Genomic DNA, 17,822 nt, shown 5'->3' on the forward strand with positions numbered 1-17,822 from the left:
CGATTCCTGCTACGATTACACAGGGTATACAAATCATATATAACTTAGATCCGATAGGCCTTCGAATAGGTGATACTACTCTAAATCCACATCCCAACGAGGAAAAGGAAGTAGAGCGAAACCACACATTCTTAGCCTATGGGATCCTTATTATATATAACCTTGGGAGTATACCCTCTGTAATTGTAGGTATATCAATGAGGATCTTTTTAGTTCTTCACACAAGGTTAGTTATGGATCCTAAAATACCCCTATGGTATTTTAATTCTTGTTTGTTTCTTATTTTCTGAATATGATTCTGGGATTAATGTGAGTCTTTTAGTATTCCAAAATACTCCCATAGTATTTTTAAACTTTATGTTTGGCTCTAGCATTCCTAGTTGGTAAGTTGCAGACTTGTTGCAACACCACGATCACTCCCAAGCACACGTTCATCGCATCTCAAATAAATGTAGTTGATCAGGTTACATTTATTCCACCTTACGATTACATAACTGCTCAGGTTTGACGGTAATGCTCAACATCCGAAGAATTTTATTCTTGTTCTTCTTGTGATACTTGTGTTCGAGTGTTTAGATTCTGGATGTTCTTATACTTTGGTAAAATATGGTTATATTTTAAAGTATAATTCTTGGTCAGAGTGTTTTATCCCTATGTATTTATAGGCTGTATATCTTTTATGAATTGATATACTTAGCTCACTATAAACAATGCTCTGATACCAATCTGTCACACCCCAAAACCGGAACGGCGGAAACGTTCTGGGGTGGATGACGTCATGTCAAGTATCACAACATATGCAGTATAGTAATCAAAGTACAACAACCATTGCATTAATAGTAATAGTTTTACATGGTTTACATTACATAGAAATGTCAAAGTAATACAAGTAATAATATAGGTGCAGCTTGGTACTGAACCGTCTTCATCAAAAGCTCCTGGAATGTACCTGTCTATTGCTGACCTAAGAATACAAGTTATTTGAAAGCGAGTATCAGCATTTTACAAATGCTGGTGAGTTCATAAGTATTTAGTGTCATTTTATCCAAATAACTTTATATAAGTAGTAGTTTTAAAGTATACAGTGAATTAGAGTCCTTTCCAGAAAATCCTATATTTTCTAATTAAAAGCAGCCTTCTACCAAGACTGGACAGAGTTATGTGGTAAAAAGTAGTTTTTCCTTAACACAATCATTATCAAAATGTGGTATTGATTTTGAAAGAAAGTAGGATAATATCAGGGGAAATGACCTATGCCTCAGCAGTGAAGACTGCTGACTAAGGCAAAAAGAAATCATAGACTCCAGGAGAGTATCGAATGAACAGTACGTCTGGCTCAGTCTAACAAAAGAGAGACACGGACCCCAGACGGTATCAAATGAAAGATACGTCTAGCAAGGTCTAAAAACAGTGAACACAAACCCCAGACAGTATCAACTGAATGATACGTCTAGCAAGGTCTAAAACAGTGAATACAATGTATGAAAACCCATTACCTTAAGGCCATGAATTATAAGGTAACCCCGAGATACTCATAACCATACTGATAGACACTACAGAACTTGACGCCCTGCAAGCGTCGGTGTAACTAAGACATTTGTCACCCCTTGGCTTGGTAGGCCGTGAACTGTAGCTAGCAGTCAGGGTGCGGGGGTGTTAATCCCGTATAGATCTATACACACAATGTCCGCTCTCCCTACAAGAGACTCTGGTTACTATCCTGACAACGGAGAAGGCCGTGTACTGAAGATGTATCTCGTGTAGTGAGATCTGATGTGAAATATTGGACTAATGATAGAGACTCATAACTGAACTGACTAAAGTAAACCTATATGTCTATGCTTGTATACATAATATATAACTAATGATCAAACGACCTTCGGACGAACATCCGATCCCACCAGACCACATCTCAACGAAGAAAAGGAAATAGGGTGAACAAGCCTTCCTAAGTCTTTTAAACATTATTTATATATTTATACAAGCACAGGCATACATTTAACTAAGTAGAAGCATTTAACGAAGTTAAGTGTTTAACAAAGTAGAAGTGTTTCACAAAGCATAAGTGTTAACAAGTAGGGGCGTATCATGAAGTAGAAGCGTATCGTGAAGTATAAGCGCATCATGAAGTATAAGCGTATTGTGAAGTATAAGTGTATCGTGAAGTATAAGAGTACCGTGAAGTATAAGAGTACCGTGAAGTATAAACGTATCGTGAAGTAGGAGTATTCACAAGTATAAGTGAAGTAAAAGTGTGGATAAGTATAAGTGAAGTAGAAGCGATATCAAGTATAAGTGCATCACAAAGTGAAAGCGTTATCAAGTAGGAGTTTAAACTAAGTAGAAGTGAAGCAGTAGTATCTAACAAGTAAGAGTATAAAAACATGGGAGAAAACCTTGATGAAAACTTTGGAAAACCTTTATACTTAAGAAAATCACAACTTGGTATTCTTTTGTAAAATAAGTTTGAAAACCTTTAGAAATCATTTGGGAACCTATCATAAACAAGTTTTAAGATGAAACTTTGATAAAACAATATAAGTAAAAGTTGAACAAGTAACGACGTTTTAGAAAACCATTTACAGAATCATTCTCGGTAAAACAGTTAACAGTGTTGTAAATCCTTGTGCATGCGGGTTATCAATCACATGTGATTGATATGATAACTGGCATGTTTAACTTGTATTCCCCCCCCCCTATAAAAGCATGTAAAAATATTTAAAAGGTTCATTCTGGGGTATGAACTCACCTAATGTAAGTGGATCCGACGAAGGTGTCGGTTGGGTGCTCGGTGTCAAGTAAGGACTTGGACACACTTAGTGACCTATTAACATATGATAACATATGTTTACATACAATTAGTACATATAATACCAATTAAACAAGTATACGCATCCTAAAGTGCGGAAAACAGTTTGATTAAGTGCTAGGGGTGTCCCGAGTAACATTTAAGGGTGTGTATGGCTCGGATAAGGAGTTTACTCTTCAAGAGTAAACTCTATATAGAGTTCACGGCCCTGGGACTAACTCCCCATGAGTTTATGGCCGTAAACTCATGGTGAGGGTGTTCTAGGATGCTTAAAGGCCTTATATCAATTGTGGAATTTTGCTAGGTCCAAATATAAGGTGTATGAATGGATTTAAGGCACCTAAATGGACCAAATGGTAGTTTACGGCCCTAAACACCATATTCACATGAGTTCACGACCGTGAACTCATGGATGGAAGGTTTATGGTGCAAAATGGCCTTGAAATGCTTGGGGATTAAATCTAGGTTTGAGTCTAATGCATTGGAAAGGGTTTAAAGCTCTTAAGGGACCATTTGAGGAGTTTACGGCCGTAAGCTCCTATACACTCATTCTTTTGGTGTTTTAAGGTCCTAAATGGTATAGGATAAAATCCTAAGCATTTTTCCAAGTCAAATGGGGAGTTTTGGGCACCATTTAACCCCTTTATAGGAGTTTACGGCCCAGGTACCCATTCATGAGGGTTTTATGGCCGTGAACTCCTTATGGAGTTGTTTTAATCAAGTTTAAGGCCCCTAACTTGTTGGTGGTCAATTCTAGAATTTAATCTAAGGCTATTGAGGTGTTTAAGTGGCTTTTAAACACTCAAATATGAGTTTACTCCCCATGAAGAGGAGTTTACGGCCCAAGCAAGTTCTTGGGCAGTAAACTCAAGTTTACTCTCCAAAAACTCATTTCAATGTGTTTTAAGTCCGTTTCCATAAGTCATTTAGCCATATCTAAGCCTTAGGGGTAGTTTAGAGGGGTTTTGGGGCTTAAACCCCCCCCCCCCCCCCATTAAATGGTGTTCACGGTCTAAGAGTGTTCTTGGGCCATAAACACCTAATCTTGGCTCTATTTTGTGTCTTAAACTCGAATTTGTATGCTAGCTAAGCAATACAACAAGTTAGGATCGTTGGCTTACTCGTTTGGGGCTCGAAACGGACGATTTTTGGCTCGAAAAATAAGTTGTAAAGAGAGAGTATAGAGAGAGAGAGAGTGAAAAAGGTGGAAATGGGGTTTACTCCCCCTTATATAGGGGCTTGAGTTGAGGCTCAGTGGAAATCTACCCGATACTGCCGTCAAACGGGGCTTTTTGGTCGCACCCGATTAAACGGTCAAATTTTGATTTGGTTGAAACTGAACACTTTTAAGACATTTTGTGGGTGTTTCTAATTTTATTTAACCCTTACCAAGTCATTATAAAAGTCCCAATTTAATTAACCAGTCCAAAAGTTAACGGGTAGTTAAATAAACGAGGCTTATTAACGGAAAAGGGGTTAAAATGACGGAATAAATTTCGGGTTGTCACAATATGTCTGGTTCAGACAATTATGATATTCCTAAAACTCTTGGAACAAGCTTTCCTAATGAAGATGATGTCCCAGAAATCATTCTTCACTCCCTTCACCTCCTCCAATTATTCTCCCTAACCCGTTCTTGAATAGTTCAAGGTCACCCAATCTCTATTGGCAAGCAAGGTCTAAGTGTGCTCACATCATGGAGATGAAGTCACATGTTGACAAGCCGGGAGAGTTGGGTGTCAAAGTCTTGAGAAAGTTGGTTGTCCATTCACTTTCTAAGTCACATAGTGAGTTATTTTGGGACTACTATGTAACAGACTATGACATGACCCTTAATGATCTTATCTATTTACTTGGTGCTGTTGAATCAGCAATGATTTGGAGCTCTGGTAAAGCAAATTTGATTAGTATATCTACTTCCCAAACTACAATGGACATTGACAATTGGTAACATTGGATATCCAGAAAAAGCTTTCTCTTCCCAATGGAAAGGGATCGGCCATAGTCAACTCGGTTGACCAAATGGTAAAAAGAAAGGCAAGTATGAGATAGTCCAGTGTACCATTCCCAAAGGGTCCATATGTTTCTATTGCCAAAGGAAGGGGCATTGGTTGCGAAGCTGCCTAACTAACTGAAAGTTCTGAGAGAAGGTCAAGTCAAAAAATTTGACTCTGCTTCAGGTAAGCCTACTATCTAACTCTCTTAAGTTCCTATTTGAAGATTCTTAATACATTTTAATGTATGGCAGGATCAAGCAAAGGGAAGGGAACTTAAAGAAAGAGTATGTTGAATCTGATCGCGAAGACGGATATCAATTGCATGGTTCGAAGATCGGATTCTTGAGCTACTATTTAGAGAGTTATGATAGATTGCTAGGAAAAATGTAATAGCGTAGTTTCCATTTAAAGTTGCATTGTAAGGAAAAAGTTTCTTCCGCATTTTATAAATAAATAAAATTTTGTTTTATTTTATTTTATCTCCTTGCAATGACATTTATGGAAAATTGATGTTTATATGTTTCTAGCAATAATGGAAATATGAATTTGATTCTTCCATTTGTGGTAGTGTCTGAATTTACCAAATAAGGAAAGATTCTCATCACCCAAGTTTCAATTGGATTGAAACTTGGAATCATGCAAGTTGTATAGTATGATGAATGAGAACTTTCAGCTTTGGAAAATTAAGACTAATTCCTTGTTTACATGTATATGTGAGTCAAGTGAAGGACAAAGGGATCGGGTATAATTGGTTGTGCGTTGGTCAGGTCCACCACAAATATCGATAAGGCTATTCGTCATGATTTACTAAAAGTTTAGTAAATGTAGTTATACTTACGAGTTTAAGTATAATTCTGAAACATTGGAAAAGTTTCGATGTATGGCAGAACGAATGAGAAGAATCAAATTAGGCAGAAAGATAAAATTTTCTCAAATCTGAAAAGATGGGAGAGTACTTTAGTATCATGTTTTGTGATCATCTTAATGATTAAGAAACCATATCACAATTGCTCCTCTAAGTACATCTTAGTGCATTCCTATGGCTAAGAAGAGGAATCAAGAATTTATGAAATGGTTAAATGAAGAAGATGAGTCATACTTCGTTCCAAAATCAAAGTCTTAGAGTCATACTCCAAGATTGTAATTTGAGTGACACATCTTGAAGAAGCTTTATTAACACTAGTCAAACGTAAGAGTAAAATGTGTCCTACTCTTGTACATTTGAAATGGGTAAGTTGTGATATTTTGGATAAAACAGAGACCAACTCAGGCCAATTGTGTGAAGTATTTGTCTTGATAAGAATCAGCACTGTCTCTTGAATATTTATTTGTCAAAGAATGGGTCTTGGCAAGAGAGTCTTATATGTCAAGAGGACAGTGAGAGTCTAAAAGATCCTGAAAGAATTTCAAGATCTAATCAAGAATAAAACCTGTAGTTTCTCACTAGCTCATGACTTGAGGTTTATAACCTATCATGTTGACATATTCCTATTTATGTGCCCCTTCCAGCTAAATTTAGCTTTGCATATAAGTTCTGAGAGTTCTCAATTGGTTGCATAACAACTTGGAAACAATGGCAGGCCCTTGTGCTTCCAGGTGGCAAGAAGTTAAGACTGCACAAGTTCAATCCATATGAGTTTGGATTTGTCACTAACCTTGTCTTGTGATTATGCTTTTGACAAATTCACATGGATAAGAACACACACACCATAAAATCTAAGTGTCATAAGGTTTCTCTCCGATTCATGAAAATGATGGTGAGGAAATGCTTTCACTAAGTAGATTTTAGGTAGATAGCAAGTGTGATATTTGCATTCTCAAAGTCGTTAGTGGAGCGTCTGTGGTTAACCGGCACACTAACATTGACTTGTGAGGAATGGCAAAGGTCTAAATAATTGAGAATATGATTACGACATCCTTTTTCATAGTTCTGAAATTGTTAGATATACATGTGTGCTATCTAAGGAAAGGTGTATGATTTTGATAAAGTTTTTTATCAAAGAATCTTGTATTAGAAATTTGAACTTTGGTAAGAAAGTCAATAAATTATTGGTTTCTAGAAGTCCAACAGATTTCTAAGTAGATGTCAAAGCTAGTGGGAGCATAAGTGTTATGGTAATAATCATCATGTTATTAAGAGCACGATAATTATGCTAAGTGTTGCAAGTTAGCAATGTTAATTATAGAAAACAAAAGGTTTCAATTAGGAAAAACTTGTTTTGCTATAAAAGAGAGGAAATTATACTTCATTTTAATTCTAAAAGATTAGATTGAGGTTTTAATCATTTTTAGTCAAGGATATATATATATATATATATATATATATATATATATATATATATATATATATATATATGAATTTTATGTTGGAATAGATGAACATAAAGAAATTCTATATATGGGTCCATTATTTGCATTCTAAAATTCTATTATGATTATGGCATCCCTTTTCATAATCTGAATTATAAGAACTAGGCAAATAGAAATACAAATATTATAGCAAAAAGATTGGTCTAGTGTCATGTCTTTATGTGAGACATCATGAATCGTGTCTCATATGCTTCGGATATAGGATCAATTGCATGTGTTATAATATTCATCATTTCTAAATTTTCCAAATGCTTAGGGCATTAAGAAGGGAAAAGTCTAGAATTGGATGTGACTAAAATGATTAAACAACCATCTAGGACAATCTAAGGTTTACCAAAGATTGGTTGCTCGGGGACAGTTGGAAGTATATTCTTAATTTTGGAAGGACCACGTTGACATATTCTGAACAGTTGCAACTCTTGTTCATAAGTGATAGTCAAAATGGAAATGATCCCATAGGTGGAAGTTGTTCATTAAATCTGTGTAAGAATAGGAAACTTAATGTAAGAAGGATGTTCAAAGCAATGTACTTTTGATATGAGACTTTGTTTCCATGGAATGATCTCCATTGGAATACTTTGTAATGTCTGTTGACAAGACTTTGTGGCTTTGTGCATAATCATTACAAGAGGATCAATGCATATAAGTGTAGAATCTAACAAATTTAGGTAAATGGCAGGAATTTGGAATTCTTGCATTTGCAGTAAGGATTTGGGATTGTGAAATGAGAATCATTGTAATTATGTTCAATCGATCTATTTCACAAATTAAAGATCATAGACAAACTTAGTGTGCATACTTGGTGTATGGCATAACTAATGTTTGGAAAAACATAGTGTGCATACTTGGTGTATGGCATGACTAGTGTTTAGAAAAACATAGTGTGCATACTTGGTGTATGGCATGACTAGTGTTTAGAAAAACATAGTGTACATGCTCGGAGCATGGTACAACTAGTGTTTTAATTCAAGTATTAAGTTGATAAATTTGAAACATTATAATGTGTAATCAATATGGTGATAAATAAAAGGTGTTCTATTTATATTCATAAGTTTTGAGACCATATTGGATTCGATTATTCTTGTGTTTCACTTTGCATGTTTTGAATTCCAGAAAAACTAGGTCGTTCTTCCTGAATGACTAAGTTATTCAAACCATCCACATTTGGGCATATGTTGGAAGTAGATATGAATCAAGACTGTCAAGAAGCTGGTTTGTAGATGTCCAAGGTAGTGGACATAGCAAGAGTTGCTGCAACATTCATGAGTGCTCATAAGTTATGAGTATTGGATTAAACCCACGCTCATTTGACTCACTTCATGGATTTTATCACGAGTGATCATGAGACGATAATATCTTATATTCTTTAAACCTAGAGATATGAGTTGTTGCCTATGAGTTGGTTATACATTGATTGTACGAAAACGCATTGGTAACTCGATGTTATAAAACGTGCCTTTGTGTATGATTCAACAAGTAGTAGAACAAGCATATGAGTCAAAGTTTATCCATTCCTTTTACCCTTAAAGGGATAAAAGCGATATATGTGGGCCCCTTAATGATTTAGTGATGACACACTGAAGTGCTTGGCGAAGCCTGGACTGATTTGATTTTTTCAATTTGCCGGTCGTCATAAATCGGAAATCGAGAAACAACAAATGGACAGAGAGAATGATTATAATCCATGTCTTAGTCCAAATGATATCTAGAATGGAGGAATATATGATCCCATATCTAATGGACGCGTCATTGATTTGTTAAGAGTTCGACAGCAGCTTTTAAGAGCTACGATTGCTAGTCGGGTTTTGGAGTCATACGCAATTATAGTTTTAGACTTATCCAAGTGGGAGACTGTTGGATTAGTGTCTAAGTCCATAACTATAATTGGTATGTACTTGACCTGATTGGCATGGTCCATTTGGGTTGCATGGCATCGGAACAATTTGGATAGACTTTTATGAGAAAAGGATAATTATGATTTTTTAATATATTATAAGTTCTAATATATTAATATGAAATCATATTATTTAATTAGTATTGATCAATAATTAATTGGAATTAATATTTTGATCAAAAGGAGACTATTTAAATATATGGGGATTGATTGTGTAAATCATTCATTCTTATATATGTGGGCTTATGATCCATAGTTCTTCATGTTGGGCTAAACCCATGGAGTAACCCATGGATACTCCATGGAGGTTTTAACCCATGGAGCATGAAGAATATGGAAAGACATGAGTTACATGGTGCAACCCTAATAGCCACAATATATAAGGACCCCATGGCTCAAGAAATAGGCACTAAGGTGTGTACACATGAGGGCTAGCTGATTTGAGCATAGGAACCTTTTCTCTCAAGTTATTCCAAGATGTTGGTGATGTTGTGTGACCCATTTGAGGTGTCACAATTGAGGCACTAGGCTCTTAAGCTCCATGGAATCAAGCTACATGAAAAGGTGTGTCTTCTAACTTGTTTATATTACCCAAGTATCAATGATTGTATGCTAGTTAGGGTAATACCTTGGAAAGTTCAAGTTTGCATGTATAATAGTGAAAACATAGATCCAAGGTATTTAGGGTTGCATGTACACCATAGGGGTGTTAGAATGTTCAAAACCCTTCAAATACAACATCTTTTGAGTCCATGAATCATAGACATGAATTCCTAGCGAGCAGCTGGTGGATCAAATATTAAAGCAGCTATGTTGTGATTGTCAGAAAATTTCAGGTCCGCCATTTGATCTGCACCAACCGAGCCAAGTGAGAAAACTAATGATTTAATCAATTAAAATTTAAGTTTTCTCATTTTTCAAATTATTTGGCCTTAATAAAAAATGATTTTAATGAAAAACAATTTTATGGCCATAAACGGGTTTACGGCCGTAAATGGGTTCACGGTCGTAAACAGGTTCACGGCCATAAACGATGTTTAATGCCGATAACTATTTTTGCTCCAATAAACCCTCAAAACGTGATCGAATTGCATGGAAAACAATTGCATGGTGTTCGCCTTTCATGTACCTAGAACATTTAGGAGTCAATTCAGATAATAATAGCAACAAGATGATTAATCGAATATTGAACCGTGAACAGTTAAGAGAATCTGGAAGGGGGTTTGTTGCCATAATCGAAAAATGACAGTGAAGAGGTTTACAGCCGAAAACCAACCCTTATATACCTTGGATCAAAACCGCTCCATGTCTCGTGGGCTGCAAACCCAAAAAGCTTCAAGCTCATTCCCAAAATATCCAAATTTTCAAAAATAAGACATTTTGAGGACTTAAAAAATTAAAATAAAATCTAAAAAATTTAAACTAAACTAATTTTGACTAGAATTTTTAATTTTTCCAATTTTTAGAAAAGTAAAATAAAAATAAAATAAAATAAAATAACGCAAATTTCTTTTCACCATTTCTAATATTCTTTTTATGAATTTCGGAACAAAGTTTTAGGACAACCTTAATCTGTTTTTCAGTACCTCCACCTTCATGACTAGATCTGGTCAATCGTTGGTATTGAGGTCCACTTAAACAAGAAAAATTGTGACAGGTGTGGAAATACTACAGATGACAAGACATTTAACCCTATGATCCTAAATAATATTCATAGAAGACCATTTAGCTGACGACGACCACGAATATTGTTGTCCACCTAAATTTAGCAGCAATATCTACATACAACTTGTTGAATGTTCAATTTTAGATGAACTAGAATGTGTTTCCCACTTCTTGACATACTTCGGTAATGAAGAACTTCTAGAATACTTCTTACTTTATATGAGCAGACGATTATTAGGAGGGAAGTCAGATTTAGAATGCATATGTTGTACACCTAGTTCGAATCTTTCAATCACGCAAAGGGATTAACATATGAGTAACAAGATAGAGGGATTGAGAAATAGAATGGTTCATATGTTATGTTCCAGGTCGGATAAGAACTTATCACGCAAAGGAGACAGCATATGACTAACAGACAGAAAGAATTGGCATAGAAAAGAAGATGCATAGAGATAAAGTTGCATATGTTGCAGTCCAGATTGGATCTCCCGATCACGGAGAGGAGGCAATATATCACTAACAGAAAGAAATCAAGAAAATAACTTTCTACATATCTACTTTAACGGAATTACCCATTCGCCCTATCAGTACCGGAATTAAGGACATGCATCCATACATCGAGGAAAAGTTGTGTCCCAGTTCTAGATACATATTACTTTAGTCTAGCCCGCAGATTCTCATGTATATCTCACTGCTCAATCTACCCGAGCGTTGTATTGTCAGACCAAACGGAACTATCTAAGTCAATATTTGTCAAGTCCTTTTAAATGTCCATCTATACCTAGTCTGGTCCATTTAAATCATTCGTGCCTACCAGCGCATCGAACATAGAGCCTACACAGTTCAGTGTTGGTACCTTACACAAATTAAAAATTTGCCTGTTATCACTTGGTTGATATCACTTCCCTACACATCACCTGCAGACAGGCTATCATGAGACACTATTTTTGGATTTTTCATCTTTTCTGAAAAAAAAAAACAAAAATAACACTATTCATTTTTTAATTTTATGATTTTTGTTTTGTTTTTATTTCTCCCCTAAGTTTGTGCATAGGAGAGAAAGGAAATTAAATGCGCAAATTTAAACTAACCTAAAACAAAAACCAGTCTTCAAAATCTAGCATTTTTAAAAATCCCACAAGCACATCGAATCGAGCTTTGTTAAACGGTTTTGTGAACAAATCCGCCACATTATTATCAGTGTGGATCTGTTCCAACCGAATGAAAGAACGCTCATAACAATCTCTGATAAAATGAACTTTGATGTTGATGTGCTTGGTTTTGGAGTGTTGGACAGGATTTTTAGCTATCTGGATTGCAGCATCATTATCGCAGAAGATAGGGGTTTCAAGAAAATTCAAACTGTAGTCCAACAGTTGATGTTGAATCCAAATGACTTGAGAGCAACAGGCAGAAGCAGCAATGTATTCCGCCTCCGCCGTTGATGTTGAGACAGTTTGTTGTTTCTTGCACTGCCAAAACACCAGATGGTCGCCTAAGAATTGACATCCCCCAGAAGTTAATTTCCTGTCAAGTTCACAATCTCCATAATTGTTGTCAGCAAATGCATATAAATCAAAATCATAATTTTTAGGATACCAAAGACCCAGTTTTGGGCTACCTTTGAGATACCTAAAGATTCTTTTGACAGCAATTAAATGAGAGAGATTAGGATTAGCCTGATAACGTGCACACTGACAGACTACGAACATGATGTCGGGTTTGCTCGCAGTCAAATGCATCAAGGATCTAATCATTGATATGTATTCTATTTGATCTACGGATTCACCATTAGGATCTGGAGACAACAAGGGTCGCTCAGCCATCGACGTCAAGGCAGTTTTGGAGTCTTTAAACTCGAACCTCTCAAGCATGTCTTCAACATATTTTTCTTGATGTAAAAGGATTCCAGTGGAATCTTGACAGACTAGAAACCCCAAAAACAAGGTCATTTATCCCAAGGAGCTCATCTCAAATCTTTTTTTCATAATGGTCTCAAACTCTTTGCACAACTTCGAGCTCATCGACCCGAAAATGATGTCATCGACATATATCTGAACAAGAATGAGATCGGTATCCACATGATTTATGATATGGACATATTTAGTTATAAAATTCATGCATTATCTTAATACTTTATGTTGTTTTTGTCTCATTTAATGAATAAAAGGTGCTTAATTAGCTTAAATATTTCATTTTCAGCAACAATTACATGCTCGGGTGGAAAATGAAGCGGAACTAGCAATTGGAGGCTTGGATCTTGGATTTTGAAGAAAGAAGGATGTTGCTGGACAGCTTGACCCCTCGTTAGTGTTTTCGCCATATCTCATGAACCGTAACTCCGATTGACGAGATTCAAAATGTTCTGAAAAGTAAACACAATTTCGGACGACTTTTGTGTTTTGAGAAAATGCTGATTCGAAACGTACTCGGCGAGTAGGGTCGATTACTCGGCGAGTTGTATCGAACTTTCACGATTCGGGACGCGCTGACTTGTCGTACACGGGTTTTAAGTGACGGACTCGCCAAGTAGGTCACTGGACTCGCCGAGTAGCCTCTGTTTTGTGAAAATCTATATAAAGGGACTTTCAAATCGATAACCTAGGAGGGAGAGAAACCCTAGGAGGCTGAGAAACGATTGGAAGTGCTGCTAGGTCGTGAGGAACTGAAGAATCAAACCTACATTCAATTGTGAAGAGAATCAAGACAATTTTGGTTTATTCTTAGTAACTTTTTGATTTGAATCATGTTTACATACTTTGATTTCGTTTTTGAGTTTATGTTTACTGCAATCATGAGCTAAAAACTTATTCTTCTGTTAGGGTAGACAATTTTGTGAACATGGATTGATTATTTGAGTAGGATTAATTTTAATTGGTAATTATGTTTTGTTAAGCTTGTTAAAGAACCTTATGTGTTGACAATAACTATTCTTCTATTAATAAATCAGTAATTAAGTTGTATGAACATCTCTTAGTTATTAATTTCATATGACTTATTGTGACCACATAGTTGTATGTCTAGGAATAACGAATGTGAAACTAGAATTAACTAGAAGATAGGTAAGTTAATGTGTGAGATTGTTTGATGAACATCAGCAATAGGTTAATTGAAGGGTCAATTTAATTAACCATTACAAGTCTTACTTAACCCGAATCAATAATCTAGGAAACCCGTTAATTTAGACAACTGGCCATTGCTTGAGTTAATTTGTTTTCTAAGAATTAGGAATAGCGAACGTGAACCTAATTATCTTAATCGGTAGCCAATGAAGAATTAATCTGATACATTAAAATCATCCATGGGAACAAATGAGTCGTACCTAAACAGAAATCCTCTTTACTATTGAATTTAGTTGGTAATTAATTGTTTTAGTTGCTAGTCAGTTAATTTGTGTGTTGGTTATTCTAATTAAGTTTCTAGTCTTGTAAAACTAGAGAAAACCCCTTTTTGTTATTTGTTTTATTTAGATAATATTAGCATTTATTTTAATTGTTTACCGTTCCCTGTGTTCGATACCCTACTTGCTTGAACTATATTACTAATCGATAGGTACACTGCCTTTCGTGTGTTTATTTTGTGTCTAAGTTAGTAGGATTAAAACTAGTTGGTTTTACACACATCAAGTTTTTGGCGCCGTTGCCGGGGAACGGTTCTAAATAGTTAATTTTATTTGCTAATTCTTATCATTTTTTGTTGATTAATTTTTTTTATATAGTTTAATTTTTATTTATTATGTATTTTCCAAATCTCGATGCTTTTGATGCTTTTCTTGAGGAAGTAGTGCAGGAAGATGAGGATTATGACTCTGATGATGATTTGAAGAAATTTGGAAGAAGGTTAGATAACTTCTTGACTAACGAACAAGAACAATCCGAGTCACAAGAGCTAGAGTTACAAGATGATGAATTTAATCCAGAAAGAGACTTGGAGGAGCTGCAAAGGTTCCTAGCAGAGAGGTCAGACGAAGAACAAGAACAAGCTGAATTGCAGGAACCAAGTTGTGGTTTGACCATTACCATGACATGGTCCCCTGTTCTTCCGGTTTGTGTTTCAAAGCATGGGGTGACGATTCCAACTTTGGAGAAAGTTCTGAAGCGCGATCCATTTCTAATTAGTACCCGACCGGTCCCAACCCTTGTCAGAATTCTTGGGTTTTATGTACTAGAGCTCGTTTGGCCAATTTTAGAAGCAAAGAGTCAAATTTTACAAATTGGTCCACCAAAGAAAATATTTAATGCAACGGATGGATTGGCAATGAGTTTATTGGAAGTTTATTAAGTTGGGAGTCCAGCTAAAGACTCGCACAAAAAGAAGCGCTTGCGGGAGGCAACCCGTCATTAGAGTTTGCTTTTCTTTTTCTTTATAAACTTCTAGTGTTTAAGGATAATTTAGGATTTTTTTTATTTTAATGTTTTTTTTATTACTTGGTTTTTGTTTTTGATCTTTTCAGTTGAGTGTAAGGATTGCATGTGAGGGTCTAGATTCAAGGTTAAATGAAGCGAGAAATCGAGTCTAGGCGAGAGAGGAAACGAAGTTTTGAGTCAAGTTATGAGTCCAATTGATAGAAGGGTTATAGAGTGTTTATTCCCTAAAGAAAAATGAGGGAATAATTATTAGTTTATATAACCCCCATACATCAGAAACGGACTTGGGCAGAATAAAATTTTGTCACACAGTGGTCTACTCGCCGAGTGCATCTTATGGACTCGCCGAGTCCATGTGAAAATTCACGATTCTTCTACCATTTACGCTTCAACTCGGCGAGTCTACATACTTACTCGACGAGTCGCTCATTCTTCTTACTTTTGAGCTGAAGATTTGATGACATATGATATGGGCATTGGTTCTATTCTTTGAAGATCATTTTCCGAGCATTTCCAAGAGTTTTCCCTTATATTTGGAGCTTTTATAAAGACTGTACCACACGAGATGTTTAACACCCAAGGCATGGATGAGCTGTTCCCATGCCAAAGTCATCTGAAGATGGAGCTCAAAAGAAGAAAGATCACCCTCACAACTACTATCCCAGGGGATTTTGTTCCAATTCCCTCTTTATTTTTATGTTTTCTTATTCATGCATAATATGCAATGGGGACATTGCATAAATTAAGTGTGGGGTAGGGGGTTGGTTATACTAGTTAAAATTTTAGTTAATTTTTGATAATTTTTGAAATTTTTGCATTAAAATTGCTGGGGCTAAATTAGAAAATTTTGGTAAAGCAATTAGGGATCATGCTAGTATTATATTTGATGATTGCATGAAGACTCAAATGTTTAGTTGAGCCTATATACGTTCTAGTGCATTTGTGGCTTCCTTATTCTAGTGAAATCATGGGAAAAAAACACGACCCTGCTTAGTTTGAAGGATGCAATATGTTTAGCATCGTGTACCAGAAATGTATCCAGGAAAATTTTTATCTTTAATCAATAAAGGTTGAAGTTGAGCGCCCTTGCTTAAGCATGTAGGTTGTGAGTGAAAAAAAAGTGAGGTACATGTAAAAAAAAAAGAGAATTACAAGAAAAGTTGTAAGAATTTTGGAGCAATCAAAGTGAAGATCAAAAGATCAAAATTCCGAAGATTCAAAAAGTTGAAGATACCAAAAATCAAACAACAAGGTGGTGAATTCAAAGAAATTAAAGATCAAATGTCAAAGAAGTGAAGAATTCTAAAAGAGCTCCATAGTGGTATCATAAATTGTAATTGTCTAGATTATGTATGCTTGGGTTGCTCAACCAAAAATACCTTGAGGTTAAGAGGTTTTCTGAGGATGGATTCGGAGGGATGCATAAAATGAGCATTGTTCGGAAAAAGTGGGCGAATGTTTATGAGGATTGTGAGTATTTGGAGTATGGGGGTTATTAGGAAAATTTTAGACACAAATGCATGCGTTGCGGTCTTGGCATAATGGATGGGTTCGATTGGAGTTGTATTATGTAATATTAGTGTACTAAAATTCAGTTTTGCTTGGGGGCAAGCAAAAGTCAAGTGTGGGGTATTTTGATATGGACATATTTAGTTATAAAATTCATGCATTATCTTAATACTTTATGTTGTTTTTGTCTCATTTAATGAATAAAAGGTGCTTAATTAGCTTAAATATTTCATTTTCAGCAACAATTACATGCTCGGGTGGAAAATGAAGCGGAACTAGCAATTGGAGGCTTGGATCTTGGATTTTGAAGAAAGAAGGATGTTGTTGGACAGCTTGACCCCTCGTTAGTGTTTTCGCCATATCTCATGAACCGTAACTCCGATTGACGAGATTCAAAATGTTCTGAAAAGTAGACACAATTTCGGACGACTTTTGTGTTTTGAGAAAATGCTGATTCGAAACGTACTCGGCGAGTAGGGTCGATTACTCGGCGAGTTGTATCGAACTTTCACGATTCGGGACGCGCTGACTTGCCGTACACGGGTTTTAAGTGACGGACTCGCCGAGTAGGTCACTGGACTCGCCGAGTAGCCTCTGTTTTGTGAAAATCTATATAAAGGGACTTTCAGATCGATAACCTAGGAGGGAGAGAAACCCTAGGAGGCTGAGAAACGATTGGAAGTGCTGCTAGGTCGTGAGGAACTGAAGAATCAAACCTACATTCAATTGTGAAGAGAATCAAGACAATTTTGGTTTATTCTTAGTAACTTTTTGATTTGAATCATGTTTACATACTTTGATTTCGTTTTTGAGTTTATGTTTACTGCAATCATGAGCTAAAAACTTATTCTTCTGTTAGGGTAGACAATTTTGTGAACATGGATTGATTATTTGAGTAGGATTAATTTTAATTGGTAATTATGTTTTGTTAAGCTTGTTAAAGAACCTTATGTGTTGACAATAACTATTCTTCTATTAATAAATCAGTAATTAAGTTGTATGAACATCTCTTAGTTATTAATTTCATATGACTTATTGTGACCACATAGTTGTATGTCTAGGAATAACGAATGTGAAACTAGAATTAACTAGAAGATAGGTAAGTTAATGTGTGAGATTGTTTGATGAACATCAGCAATAGGTTAATTGAAGGGTCAATTTAATTAACCATTACAAGTCTTACTTAACCCGAATCAATAATCTAGGAAACC

Source organism: Lactuca sativa, chromosome 4, assembly GCF_002870075.4.
Source record: "Lactuca sativa cultivar Salinas chromosome 4, Lsat_Salinas_v11, whole genome shotgun sequence".
Taxonomy (NCBI): Eukaryota; Viridiplantae; Streptophyta; class Magnoliopsida; order Asterales; family Asteraceae; genus Lactuca; species Lactuca sativa.